Raw genomic sequence first — 13,602 nt, 5'->3', positions numbered from 1 at the left:
TTGTTCTCAGCCTCATTGAACTGCTGCTTATCTAATTACTTTGGCATTTATAAGGTCTTTTCCAACACAGTGTCAGAGAACCTGACAGTCTTCTCTACCAAAAGGCTACTATACATCTTCCCAAATTACACTGAAACATGTTGGCCAAGACTTTCTTTTCCTTCTGGAATCAGAAGAATGAACACATTTCATCCAGCTACAGCTGCCAAATCTCATTTTGGAGGGCTTGGTCATGTGCCTATCAGGGTGGCTAACAGAAATTCAACAGATGGAGCTCTTCCCATTGCCACGATGCTGATGCAGGGAAAGCCATAATGCATAAAACTCCACTTGCCATACAGCTGTTAGAGGCAGAGAAGCCCTTTTGGGGGGTTAAGAGGGTTAGGCCTACATCCATGGTACTGCTGACACAATAGAAAGAGAATCTGTGCCTTTTTGAGCAGAGGACAATGCTGTTTTCACTGGTGGTTTAAACCTAACACTGCATAGTTCCCAAGCCAAGTCTCTTGTACAATGTGATTAATGATGACAGTGGGAATCAAAGCTCCTCCCAACTAATAGCATGATCTCATTTTCAGTTCACGTGACTCTCATTTGAATCTATTTTTAAAAGCTTATCCAATTTCACTCATTGACTTTGAGAAATTACTTTTGTTCACATTTCACAGCTTCTTCAGCGTGTTAAGATTCTGTTATCCTCAGGACTTTCCCCAATAGAGAATGTCCCTGTAAAGTGGCACTCTTGAGAGACCTATGCTCCTATGCTAACAAGAATTGTTTGAGCAGAAAACCCATCACAATTTTGCTTTCAAAACTCCAATGTGAGTTTTGGTTACTGCAATGTCTGTTTTTGTCTCTAACTATCCATCTATTTATATCGTAACCCATCATTCCCCCAAAAAAATCAGGAAGGATGCCATAGATCCTTCCCTCTATTTTAAGCATTTTTATACTTATATTTGTCATCCTCATACTCAAAAAGAAACATCTCACCAAGAGAGAGCAAGTGTGTCTGTGTGTTTTCAGGGGATATAATACACAAAGTCCAGAAGAGTGTCATATTTCTCAAGTGGAGGAAAAGAAAAAGCAGAATGGCATCACGAGTACATAGAGGAAACAAAAAAGGAAAGGGGAGGACCTTAACAGGTGCTAGATTATCATTTATTATGAAGAAAATAAGCCTGGTTTTGGCTGGGAGGGCTAGAAATGCAATAAATAAATAAATAAATGCTATAGCCAAATGTGCTTCCGATTAACAACTTCTCTTCTTTGGAAGCAATTGGATTCTACTACAAGATTTTTGTTGGCGGTTGAAACAGATGACATTCTGGTACCTCAGAAATAATTTGATGCAAGCATCATACCAATAGTGATACCATGGATGAGTGTGAAATACACATATATGTTTTAGATTAATGGCTGGTAATGGGGGGGAATCTGACATTAATTAGCTGATTCAGTTGCAGATTGAAAGCTCACCTGTTTGTTAATATTTGCAGAATGGCTGAGTACCTATGGCTCTTAAGTTTCTTTTAAAAATTGCTTAAATGTCTTTAAAAATTGTCCATAGGAGCTACACATTATCTGTGAAGGGCTAAAATGTACCATCTTGCCTTTAAAAGCACCCGATAGTTCTCATATTAAAAACAGAAGCATGAATCATATCTGTTGAAAAGTGTTTGTATATTAGAGGGTCAAGTGACATAAAGCTCTGGCTGTTATGGTTGTTCTTTGATGGCTGTTTCATACAAGCAAGCCAATGTTGTATTCTTTGAGAAATGAAACTGCACGTGTGAATTTACCTTTCAGACAGTATGGACAGAGGGTTGCACGAGTTTTTGCTGGGAAGGGGTAAAGAGAGAATGTAGTTGAGGGGAGAAAATAAAGCAAGAAGCTGGCAAGGCAAAACTGAGAGTCAGCATAGGTTCCACTTGGCTAGAATAAGCAGTCTATTTACCAGAATTGGAGGGACAGAAAGGAGGGCCACAATGAAAAGTGCCATAAAACTTCAGACCTTGATGTCCCTATAAATGATGGCCATCCAACGAAGCGGGGAAATATGGCAGATCTTATATTTCCCAATTTTCCTGCATGCCCTCATGCCTGGTCTCTTTATGGACCACTTTGACTCATTTTCCATGATGGATATTGAGAATATCCTGGGATCTGTGAAGCTAACTACTTGTGCCCTGGATCCTTGCCCAATCTTGCTGCTAAAATCATGTAAAGACTACATCGAGTCCTAGTGTTTGTGTAAAGTGTCATAAAGTCAAAGCCGACTTCTGGTGCCCCCAGCAAAAAGCTTTCAAATCAAGTAAGAAGCAGATGAGGTTTGCCATTGCTCTGCTCTGCAGAGTCATGCTTGGTACCTAAGGTACTTGGTCCCTTCCAAGTAGGGCTGTTGATTCGGTTCGGCCTGAACTGAAAATCAGCCGAATTTCCCCTGATTCGGTGGTTTTTAGTTCGGGAGGAACCGAACTCAAAACTGGCGGGCAACCGGGGGAGCCGAATTCAGCGAGTTCGGGAGTTCGTGAATAAATTCGGCAAATTCGGGGCCGTCAGTAAGCAGCATAACCGTCAGTAAGCAGCATTCTCCTCCCCCGGCCAATCGGTGGCCAAGCTGGGTCTTCTTCTGGCCAATCAGTCAGGATTGAGTACTGGAGGAATCAGCTGATGTGCGGCCCGGCCAGGGAGAGAGAGAGAGAGAGCGAAATCCTCGTGTGTGGGGGGGGGTGCTTGTGCACATTCGCTCTTTTCTGTGGCTGCAGGGGGCGTATTTTTTGGGGTACAGACACAAAACTTTCACTGGAGCTTCAGATGAAGCTTCTTAAGATACCCCCCAAGTTTTGTAAACATTGGGTCAGGGGGTCCCGAGATATGGGCTCCCCCCCTTTTTCTTTCCATGGCTGCAGGGGGCGCATTTTTGGGGGTACAGACCCCAAACTTTCAGTGGAGCTTCAGATGAAGCTTCTTAAGATACCCCCCAAGTTTTGTAAACATTGGGTCAGGGGGTCTCGAGATATGGGCTCTCCCCCTTTTCCCTCCCCCCTTTTCCCATTTATGTGGCTGCAGGGGGCGCTTTTTGGGGGATATAGCCCCCAAACTTTTAGCATAGCTTTAGACAATTATTCTTAAGATACTACCCAAGTTTTGTAAAGATGGGTTCAGTGGGGGCAGAAATATAGCCTCCCCCCTTTTCTCTTTCCATGGCTGCAGGGGGCGCATTTTTGGGGGTGCAGATCCCAAACTTTGAGTGGAGTTTCAGACCAGTGTTCTTAAGATACCCCCCAAGTTTTGTGAACATTGGGTCAGGGGGTCCCGAGATATGGGCTTTCCCCTTTCCCCTTTCCCCTTTCCCCTTTCCCCTATTGGGATGAATGGATCAGCCGATCCTGTGTGCATCTTCTCCAGAGCAAAACGTCCCGTGCCTAATTGGAATCATCTTGGATTACAAGTCCTCTTCAGCCCCTCTTGATGGAACAGAAGACAGCCACAGTAAGACCCCTTTGGGGGCTTTAATCTATAATTTTTCTCCTGTGTATGTGTGTGTGGGGGGGGAAAGCAGAGTCTGTGTGTGTGTGGGGAGGGAGAAGTTTCTGTGGGTGGGGGGGAAGCCAAAGGGGGCTTTCGTCGGTTCTGCCTGGGGTGTGTGTTCCCCCTCGAGTCTCTCGCTCCCTGGTTTGAGGGGGGAGGTTTCAGTTGTGTGTTGCAAAGGTGTTGTTTAACAAGGTTGTGTTGTTTTGCAGTTTTTTGCAAATTTCTCAGCTGTTGTCGGGGCTGGGAGCTTTGTGCGTGGGCGGCAAGCTCTGCTGAGAGATGCACATTAAGGGTGGGGGGACCCCTTTCAGGGCCCATATCTCAGCCCCCCCTGACCCAATCTTTACAAAACTTGGGGAGTCTTTCAATAAACGTCCTTTGAAGCTCTGCTGAAAGTTTGGGACCTCTAACCCCAAAAATGCCCCCCCAGAGCCGCGGAAAGGCGCGATTGTGTTTTAATGGCTTTATTCGGCCGAATTTTTTTTCCGAAATTTGAATTCCCGCCGAATTGAACGGATCCGAAGTGGGGGAGTTCGGACTTCGGCATATCCCGAATCCAAACGGGCTGAATTCAGCCGAATCCGAACTATACCGAATTTTTTTTAATTCAACAGCCCTACTTCCAAGTGCCGATCCTGTTTAGCATCTGAGATCTGATGAGATTGGGTTATACCATGGTGCCTTCCCTCTCCAAAGAGTCCTTAGTATCTATAAATCAATCACTAACTCAAGGGACCTTCCCTCAGCCACTCAAAAGGTGATTATCTGTCAACTATTTAAAAAGCCATGCCTTCAGAAAAAATGTGGCCAATTATTACCCAGTCTTTAATGTATACTTTCTGGGCAAAGTGATTGAGAGAGCAGCCCCAGGTCTTCTTGGATAACATCTGCTCTAGACCCTTTTCAGTCTGGTTTCAGACTGGGCTATCAGACAGAGACAGCATTGTTGGCTTTAGTTGATGACCACTGAATTTAGACAAAGCTTATGCCTCCCTGTTGTTCCTACTGGGATTATCTGTCACCTATTGTCACCTTTGCTATAGTGGACCATGCCATCTTGTTGAGGCACTTGGATGAATTGACCACATTGACCCATACCATGGTTACATTAAGACAAGACTGCTGCAATGTACTTTTACATGTATCTCCCCTCAGAATCAATTAAGAGACTCCAGCTGGTGCAGAATGCCATAGCTCAGCTATTATCGGGAACCAGAAGGAACATGAATATTACTCCCATTCTGCAGTAACTCCATTAGTTGCCTATCAGTTACAGGGCTCAATTTAAGGTACTAGCTATCACCTACAAAGTCCTTCATGGCCTTGGCTCCACATATCTGCAGGGCCACCTCTCCACCCAATGCTCCACCACAACATCTTCACTCATCTGAGCAGGGCCTTCTGCAGGGACCAGCCTGCAGATGAGCAAAATCAACAACTGCCTATTCATATGCATTCTCTGTTGTGGCCCCCACCTTATGGAATAGCCTGCCTGATGGGGTTAGAAAGGCTCCCATTCTCCTAACTTTCTGAAAAATATGCAAAACTGAATTATTCATGAGGGCCTTTTCCACAGGAAATAGAGCTGCACTAGAGTAGTTAGCTCTACAGTGTAACAATGTGGATCAGAAAGAAGCTTGGGGTAAAGAGTTAGGGACTGTAGATTATAACATTGTGTATAATCCATACTACCTGTTTCTATAAATGTGTTCCAACTATGTAATTTTGCAAAAGTTTAATGTGTCATGTTTAGGGTTGCCAACCTCCAGGTACTAGCTGGAGAACTCCTGCTATTACAACTGATCTCCAGCTGATAGAGGTCAGTTCACCTGGAGAAAATCGCTGCTTTGGCAATTGGACTCTATGGCATTGAAGTCCTTCCCCTCCCTAAACCCTGCCTTCCTAAGGCTGCACCCCAAAAACCTCCCACTGTTTGCGAAGAGGGATCTGGCAACCCTAGTCAAGTTAATACTTATGCTTTGCTTCATCTATGGTTATATCCAGATTTCTACAAGTCAGATCCTATTGCATTGAGTACTGGATGTTCCACCCTTTTGGTTGTACTGATTTATACTGTGTAATCTGCCTTGAGTCTCAGTGAGAAAGGTGGATTATAAATACCATAAACAAATAAACAAAACAAATAGTTGCATAGGGTCAGAATGTAACGGACTGGATTTCGGCCCGTAACTTCAGAGAACTATGAACTGAAAATAGCTCAAGGCTTTGCTCTTGGCTGCTATTCACAGTATCACAATCCTCCCCGTTTTATCAAATTAGAAAAGGCTTAACACCTGTTTTAACCTTTTTGATAGTACAATATTTTTCTCACGACATAGTTCCTTCGTTTCTCTGTTTAGGTACCGTATATACTCGCGTATAAGCCGAGTTTTTCAGCCCAAAAAAAGGGCTGAAAAAGCCGGCCTCGGCTTATACGCGGGTCAATACGGTAGGGAGGGGGGAGGGAGGAAGAGAGGAGGGAGGAGGGAGGGGGGAACTTACCGCCGCCGCCATTGCCGCCTCCGCCGCCATTGCTGCCGTGCCCGCGTGGCTTCCCCCGGCCAGGAGCGCCCTGGAAGGGCCTCCAGAGGCCTCCGGAGGCCCCGTCGCCGCCCCTGCTGGGCGCAGCGAGGTTGCTGCCGGCCGGCGCTGGCCTGGAAGGGCCTCCAGAGGCCTCCGGAGGCCCCGTCGTCGCCCCTGCCGGGCCCAGCGAGGCTGCTGCCGGCCGGCGCCGGCCTGGAAGGGCCTCCAGAGGCCTCTGGAGGCCCCGGCGCCGCCCCTGCCGGGAGCAGCGAGGCTGCCGCCGGCCGGCGCCGGCCTGGAAGGGCCTCCAGAGGCCTCTGGAGGCCCCGGAGCCGCCCCTGCCGGGCGCAGCGAGGCTGCCGCCGGCCGCCGCCGGCCTGGAAGGGCCTCCAGAGGCCTCTGGAGGCCCCGGAGCCGCCCCTGCCGGGCGCAGCGAAGCTGCTGCCGGCCGCCGCCGGCCTGGAAGGGCCTCCAGAGGCCTCTGGAGGCCCCGGAGCCGCCCCTGCCGGGCGCAGCGAGGCTGCCGCCGGCCGCCGCCGGCCTGGAAGGGCCTCCAGAGGCCTCTGGAGGCCCCGGAGCCGCCCCTGCCTGGCGCAGCGAGGCTGCTGCCGGCCGCCGCCGGCCTGGAAGGGCCTCCAGAGGCCTCTGGAGGCCCCATCGCCACCCCTGCCGGGCACAGCGAGGACCCTGCCGGCCGGCGCCGGCCTGCGCACCTGGATTGAGGTAAGCCTGCGGGGGGGGAGGGGTTATAAGCCGACCCTCGGCTTATACGCGGGTGCCTAATTTTTCCCCATTTTGGGGGAGAAATTAGGCACCTCGGCTTATACGCGGGTCGGCTTATACACGGGTATATACGGTAACCAGCAAATGAATTGACACCTGTGTGAATCTTTCTAACTTTTATTAACAAAAGGAAAGGTTCTTTTTAATAAACAAGACAGTATAACATATAGTACTAATATTATTGAACTTATACAGAATGTAATTAAGCAGGCAAGTATAATCAATTCTCCTAACATTATTTTAATGCATATTAAAACTAGTTGTCTGTTAGAATAAATCAGAATTCAGTCTCTTATTCATTGCTCTTAAGGAATATCAAATAAGCCAGAAGGATCCTAATACTGTATCTTACCAAGCAAGGGTCCTTCAATCTCTGAGCTTCAGTCCAAGGAAATCTGATTTGGTCCTCAGATTCATGCATAGTTATAGCAAAACATATCTATTTGATCAATCTCTGAAGTCACTTATCACAATCATGTGACTATTGCTAAGTACCTGGTTGGCTATCGTAATAAGCAAGTCAGCATAAACACATCTGTTCACTTTATCACATGATCAATACATATCTGAAATAGCTAGATAGAAGACCAGAAACTATCTCATCAAAATCACCTTTTAAAACTTTCCCAAACTTTCCCAAAAACTTTCCCCGATTATATCAGCTTAAAACTAAAACTGCAAGCAAAGGATGACATAGCAAACAGGTGTCTCCTTGTACTGGGGATGAGATCATTGCTACTGTGACAAGAAGACCCTGATATATCCTTCTCCACTATGCATGGAGTCCTCCAAGCTATCCCTTCACCTTCAATAAGGAATGTAAAAATAGAGGGAAGCAAGAAGGTGCCCAGGACTTCCATGGCAGTAAAAAGCACAGAACAGCATATAGAGATCCTAACGTCTATGATCCATAGTGTGAACTTAGGATATCAATACAGAGTCTAGTTTAACATTCCAGGCATTAGAAGTCTGGAAAATAAATATGATTTGTACAGATTTTGAGATTAGATTTGGAGGTGGTCCCATTGTTAATGTTCAAAACTGAATTACTGTTCTATATTAATTTAAAGTAATATGAAACAAATGTAAAAGTATTTCCCATAGACTCTCCTGTCCTTAGATCCAGATTGTTAAACTATAGAAACCAGCATCCTTTACCCAACTTGCACTTCTTATAAACTGTCAGAGGCAAAGTCACTCATTATCACATTAGACTTGTCCTGATAATAGCAAAAAGATTTTCTTCTTTGAGGCTATATGAAGTGAAAAGACTGACATTTTTATTTTATGATGCTTCATTGACAGAAAACTCTTGTCTGACACAGTATCCCATCCACTAAAGCTTATCACATCTCTTAACTTGCCTCTTTCAATCTGAGGTATTTATAACTGTTGCAGTCAGTCTTGAAATAAGTACAAAGTGAAGGCTACTGTGTGTTACCAGTCAAGCGGAAGGAGACAAAGGCAAATAGAGAGGAATGAAAGATCTGATATACTGAAGATCTTGACAATAGTGGAGAAATGGCAGCTTTATGGGAGTCACAATTGCATGTACAAGCACTGGCAGCTATTTTGTTCAGATTCATCTGCTGTCCATTAATATATTATCCTATTATTTATTTTCCTTTCTCTTTTTTTATCTATTGTCTGATGTTTGCAGCTTTGCTTCCTGTGGCTCTTATGCAGGATTGTATGCTGATTGAGCTGATTTCATCTTCAGAAATCACATGGCACTCCATTAGAGTTGTTTAATACTAGACATAAATGGGTGATCAAACTGAAAAACAATTTGCTTTGGCCTTTTAGTTATTAATGGTCTTCCCAAACACAGAAGATTTTTTTTAAGTTCTACATAATATGGACATCGTTAAGATGGGGGAAAGCAAGGGGGAGAAAGAATTGTCAGATCTATAAAACACCATCCCTGATGCTAAAATTCTGTCTATTTATCTGCTCCATTTTTATGCTGCCCTTTCTCCAAGAAGCTTAGGGCAGCATACATGGGGTTCTCTCCTCTACAACAAGCCTGTGAAGAAGGTTAAGCTAACACATAGCAACTGGTCCAAAGTCTCATTCTTCATCATTTTACTTGGCTTCCAAGAACACAGCCAAAAATCCATTGAGAAGTATTTATTCCTCACTCCTTAGCCATCATTAAAAACAGATAAATGGTTTACTTATATGAAAGAGAAATCTGGGCCATCATGCACCAAGTACTTCATCACAACCATCCTAAACATATACTTCCTCAAATAAGGAAATTTCTGAATTAATTTTGACTCACCTCCACAGACACAAGCAGTGAGGTGGAGAATACAAATATAACAAATTTTTTCCAATCCACAGTCCAATTAGCGTCTTATATACACTGCCCAGCATAACAGCAAAAAGGTTAGCCAAGGTCATCCAAACAAATGGTTGGAATACCTAGAGGTATTTAAGTACATCTTGAATTGGGGGTTATGTTTCACAGATAGATTGTCATAAACTATTCATGGCTCAAGACAAGAAGTTGAATCCAAAAGTTTTGCGCCACTGGAAGGGGAAGGGTGTTTTTGCAGACTTCCCCCACCCACCCACTTCACCTCACACTGCTCTGGAGGATCCTCTGTCTTCTAGGAGCAGGATTTCAAGGAGCTCAGTGGGTGCTGCAGCAGTGGTGAGGCAAGAAAGTTCTCTTCCACTGGCGGAACGGCCCTGCATTGGCAGAAAACAACCTTTGGATACAACCCAAGGTCTTAATTAGAGATGGAGGGGACTAATTAGGGTTAGAGGATAGAATGAGTAATGAGGGAGAATAGAATATCTACATTTACTTGTGTGTATTTTTAGCCTTTCTTCAGAGCAGAAGGAAAAGTAAAATATGTGGAAATGTATTGATATGAATGGTCAGTGTTCAAATGAAGCTATATTTATGTAGAACTATTAAAATATTGATTTTGACTGCAGACTGTTTGAAACTTTCACTTAGTTGTAGTTTTCAAATAGCAAAGCAACTTGTTGTCATCATTTAGAAATCCAAGCTTAATGCTTAATGGAAAATATCTGAAAATACTATAACCAGGTAACTTAATTCATTATTATCATTACAGCTATGAATTTTACAATATAAGTAAAATTATTTTGTGTTCAGTATACTTGTAGGTAAAGTGGGTACTACTTCTGTCTGTATACATGGAGCCGGATAAGCAACCCAGCTGTGTAAAGCTGTCTATTTATTACCAAAATGTTCATAGTAGAAGGCGGTCTCTCATTTTATCTACTTGATGTGGTTGTTATGAGGTTACGTTCTATCACACTGCATCATTTTGCTTAAAGAATTATTATTTCTTGTTTGTCAGTTTCACCACTGAAAGTAGAAGCACAGAAGATTGCTGGTGTGGACATAAGAAGAAGAGTTGGTTTTTATATTCCAATATTCTCTACCTTTTAAGGAGAATCAAACCGGCTTACAGTCTCCTTCCCATCCTCTCCCCACAATCATGGATTGGAAACTTACTTCCCAGAAGCTGCCCTCTGACTATAAGGTTATGAGGGTGAGGTCAAAGGGACCCAGATGTGACCCGTGCTAAAACATCATGTTTAGTTTTGCCCTTAGCTGAACACAGAAAGTGACACACATGTGGTAGATAATGTGGTCCATAAGTACAAAGAAAGCTAAATAGATCTTTCCTGTTCTATGTTTCTAGTTTTGTCAACAAGGCTTCCAAAGCTTTTAAATATATATATATATATATATATATATATATATATATATATATATATATATATATATATATATATATATATATATATATATATATATTCTAACCGTTAAAATACAAATAAACACACCACGCATCACAACAAAACAAAAACACAACACAATACAAACATTCAGACATGCTTTAATTGGGTGAACATATAATATTTTGTTTTCATCCTAATTTTTCCCTTATAATAAATTGTTCTAATTTAAACTTATTATAAAATTATTATACAAACTACAATTTAAAAGATAATTTATCTCCTAATATATATGCTTTATATTTGTGTAATAAAGCAGCCTCTATTAAATCATATTTATCCATATGTAATTACCGTTAACAAACTACCAATATCATCTTATGTTTAACATTATTCATTTCTATTTGCTCTTTTTGCTTGCATAGTAAATCTAACCAAAATTAAATGATATCTCATTTACAGTTGCATATTAACTTTTATGTAATGACAGAGTTCCCTAATAAACATTTCCAGTAAAGCCTTGTAGCTAAACATATTCATTTCTGTTTGTGCCAACTTCATGAGACATATGAATAATACAGGTTCCCATTTTTTTTTAAACTCTGCGCTAGGTTTTTTATTCACTTGGTTTGTTAGCTTAGCCATTACAAGTCAAAAATGAAAAATAGTGTTGTAAAAAGACACTTATGAATGAAAACAACAACACCAGGCTAAAGAATGGAACAATATATATAATTAAATATACAAGAACCATACATGAAATGCTACAATGTATAGCAATCTATATAGTGTCTAAGCATACATGTAGACAAACATTACAGTCCAACCTCACATGGGGATAAATAAGACAGAAAAATCCAACAAGACATGAAGAATACTGATGTCAGGTAAGTGTGGATGCTGAACAATGATCCAAAATGGTAACACAAGTGGTACGGGGCAATTGAACGGAGAAACCCCTCTGATTGGAAGCCCATTCCTTGAATTGCCTCCATTTCCTGGTGGAAGGCTTCCTAGCCTGTGTTAAAATTTCCTGGACCTCTCTAGGGACCCTCATTTCTGATACTGGATGAACCACACTGTCACGTGCAGTCTGGGTACATCATGATGTAATAGGTCTCCCCATGTGAGTAAGTCTGGACTTTGTGGGAAAGGGCATATGGTGTGAGCTCTAGTCCTGCGGCAAACCCATAAACAGACTTCAGCAGACGGCAAATCCACGAAAGCAGTTTTATTGGGTAGAATCGACAGGTTTCAGAAGCCATATTCAAAAGGACACTAGTAAGGGTCAAAGGCAAGGCACATAGCATATATGGGAGAGCAAAAGGAGATAACCGGTTACCCAGGCAACCCCCCCTCCAACAGGCAGGAAGGAGCACTCGGCGAATCCCACAGTATGGGAATCTATGAAGACTAAACACGGGGCTTAGACTGGCCTTGGACAGAATAGCACACCAGCACCTGGAAGCAGCACAACAGCACTACCACATACCATCCTCATGGCCTGCTCCTGACATATGGTTTGAGCATGCCAGTCTGAGGAGCTCTGGGAACCATTTTGTCTGAGCCAAAATGGTGCTATTAACAAGCTTAGTTCAACTATCTTGCCCAACACCCTGGAGAGGAGCAGGAAGGGGGAGAAAGGCATATAGAAGGTAGCATGACCATGTGATCTGAAAGGCATCTCCCAATAACTACCTGTTGTTCCCCACTAAGGAGCAAAACTGTGGGGCCTTTTTGGACTCTCTGGTGATGATTAGTGGGAATCCCCATCTTCTGAAAACCAGCCAGAGGTACTTTTACTAGAGGGACCACTCGTGGTTTGTTGTGTACTCCCTGCTGAGCCTGTATGCCCAGATGTTCATAACCCCTGCAATATGTATTGCTCTGAGAGACACATTGTTTTGGGTGGCCAAGTCCCAGACCCTTATAGCCTCTATGCATAGGGATCTTGAACCTGTCCCTCCCTTCTTTTTGATATAATAGATGGTGTTGTCCGACTGGATGAGCACATGGGATCCACAAAGAACATCTGTAAAAGAGGTAAGGGCAAATCTGACTGCAAGGAGTTTCAACTTTGCCTGTTCTTGGGTCCATAGGCCCTGTACTTACCTATCTCCACAATGCAAACCCCATCCCATTAAGGAAGCATCTGTGGAAAGCACCTGATCATGAGACCAGTAACGAAATGGAATACCTGAAAAAAGATTGTCATCAACTAACTACCATTCCAGGGAGCGAATCACAGCCCTAGTAATTAAAAAACAGAGAAGGGATGCATGTACAATTGGTTTAAAACAATTCATGAACCATAATTGCAAGATACGCATGTGTAGTCTCGTATTCGGTACCACAGCCGTGGTGGAAGCCATAAGGCCTTTGAATCCATAGCAGCTGACCACGTGCAAGTCCCTGGTATCCCCAGGAATCGATCGGCAGAATTAAGTCAGCCAAAGCTACCTCAAAACTGCCTCCCAAGTTCAGTCCAATGGTACGAGTCCTAAACACAAGAATGATGAACTCAGTCAATAAATTAGTCACTTTTTGAAGAAAGTCTGGAGGACAGAAAAAAACATTTCTACACACAACAGCAGCAGAAAAGGAACTGAGGAGTGAGAGGGTGCCCCCCTTGGATCATGTGATGGTTTTGGTGGGAAGGAATCATCACGATTGTTCCAAGGGGAGGGGCACCCCCTCTGTATCCAGGAGGCTATAAAAATCTTCTACCGAAGGGCAGGCCTATGCACACACAGTCCCATATGTGGGGCTTCACAGAGAACTGAAAACGAACTGTGACTAGCCCAAGGTCACCCAGCTGGCTTCATGTGTAGGAGTGGGGAAACCAACCTGGTTCACCAGATTAGAGTCCCCAGTTGGGCTGTGCAAAAAAAATTGGAAAATTTCAGGTTCGGGCTTATTGGACCTGATTTTTTCTGATAAACCCAGAATAAGCCAAATACCCATACCAGTAAATATTGGTTTTCGGCTTATTTCCAGGTTTACCAAAAAATTTGGGTCCATTATACTCTATGG

This window comes from Euleptes europaea, chromosome 16 (assembly GCF_029931775.1).
Source record: "Euleptes europaea isolate rEulEur1 chromosome 16, rEulEur1.hap1, whole genome shotgun sequence".
NCBI classification, from domain to species: Eukaryota; Metazoa; Chordata; class Lepidosauria; order Squamata; family Sphaerodactylidae; genus Euleptes; species Euleptes europaea.
Note: the sequence above shows the minus strand (reverse complement) of the source record.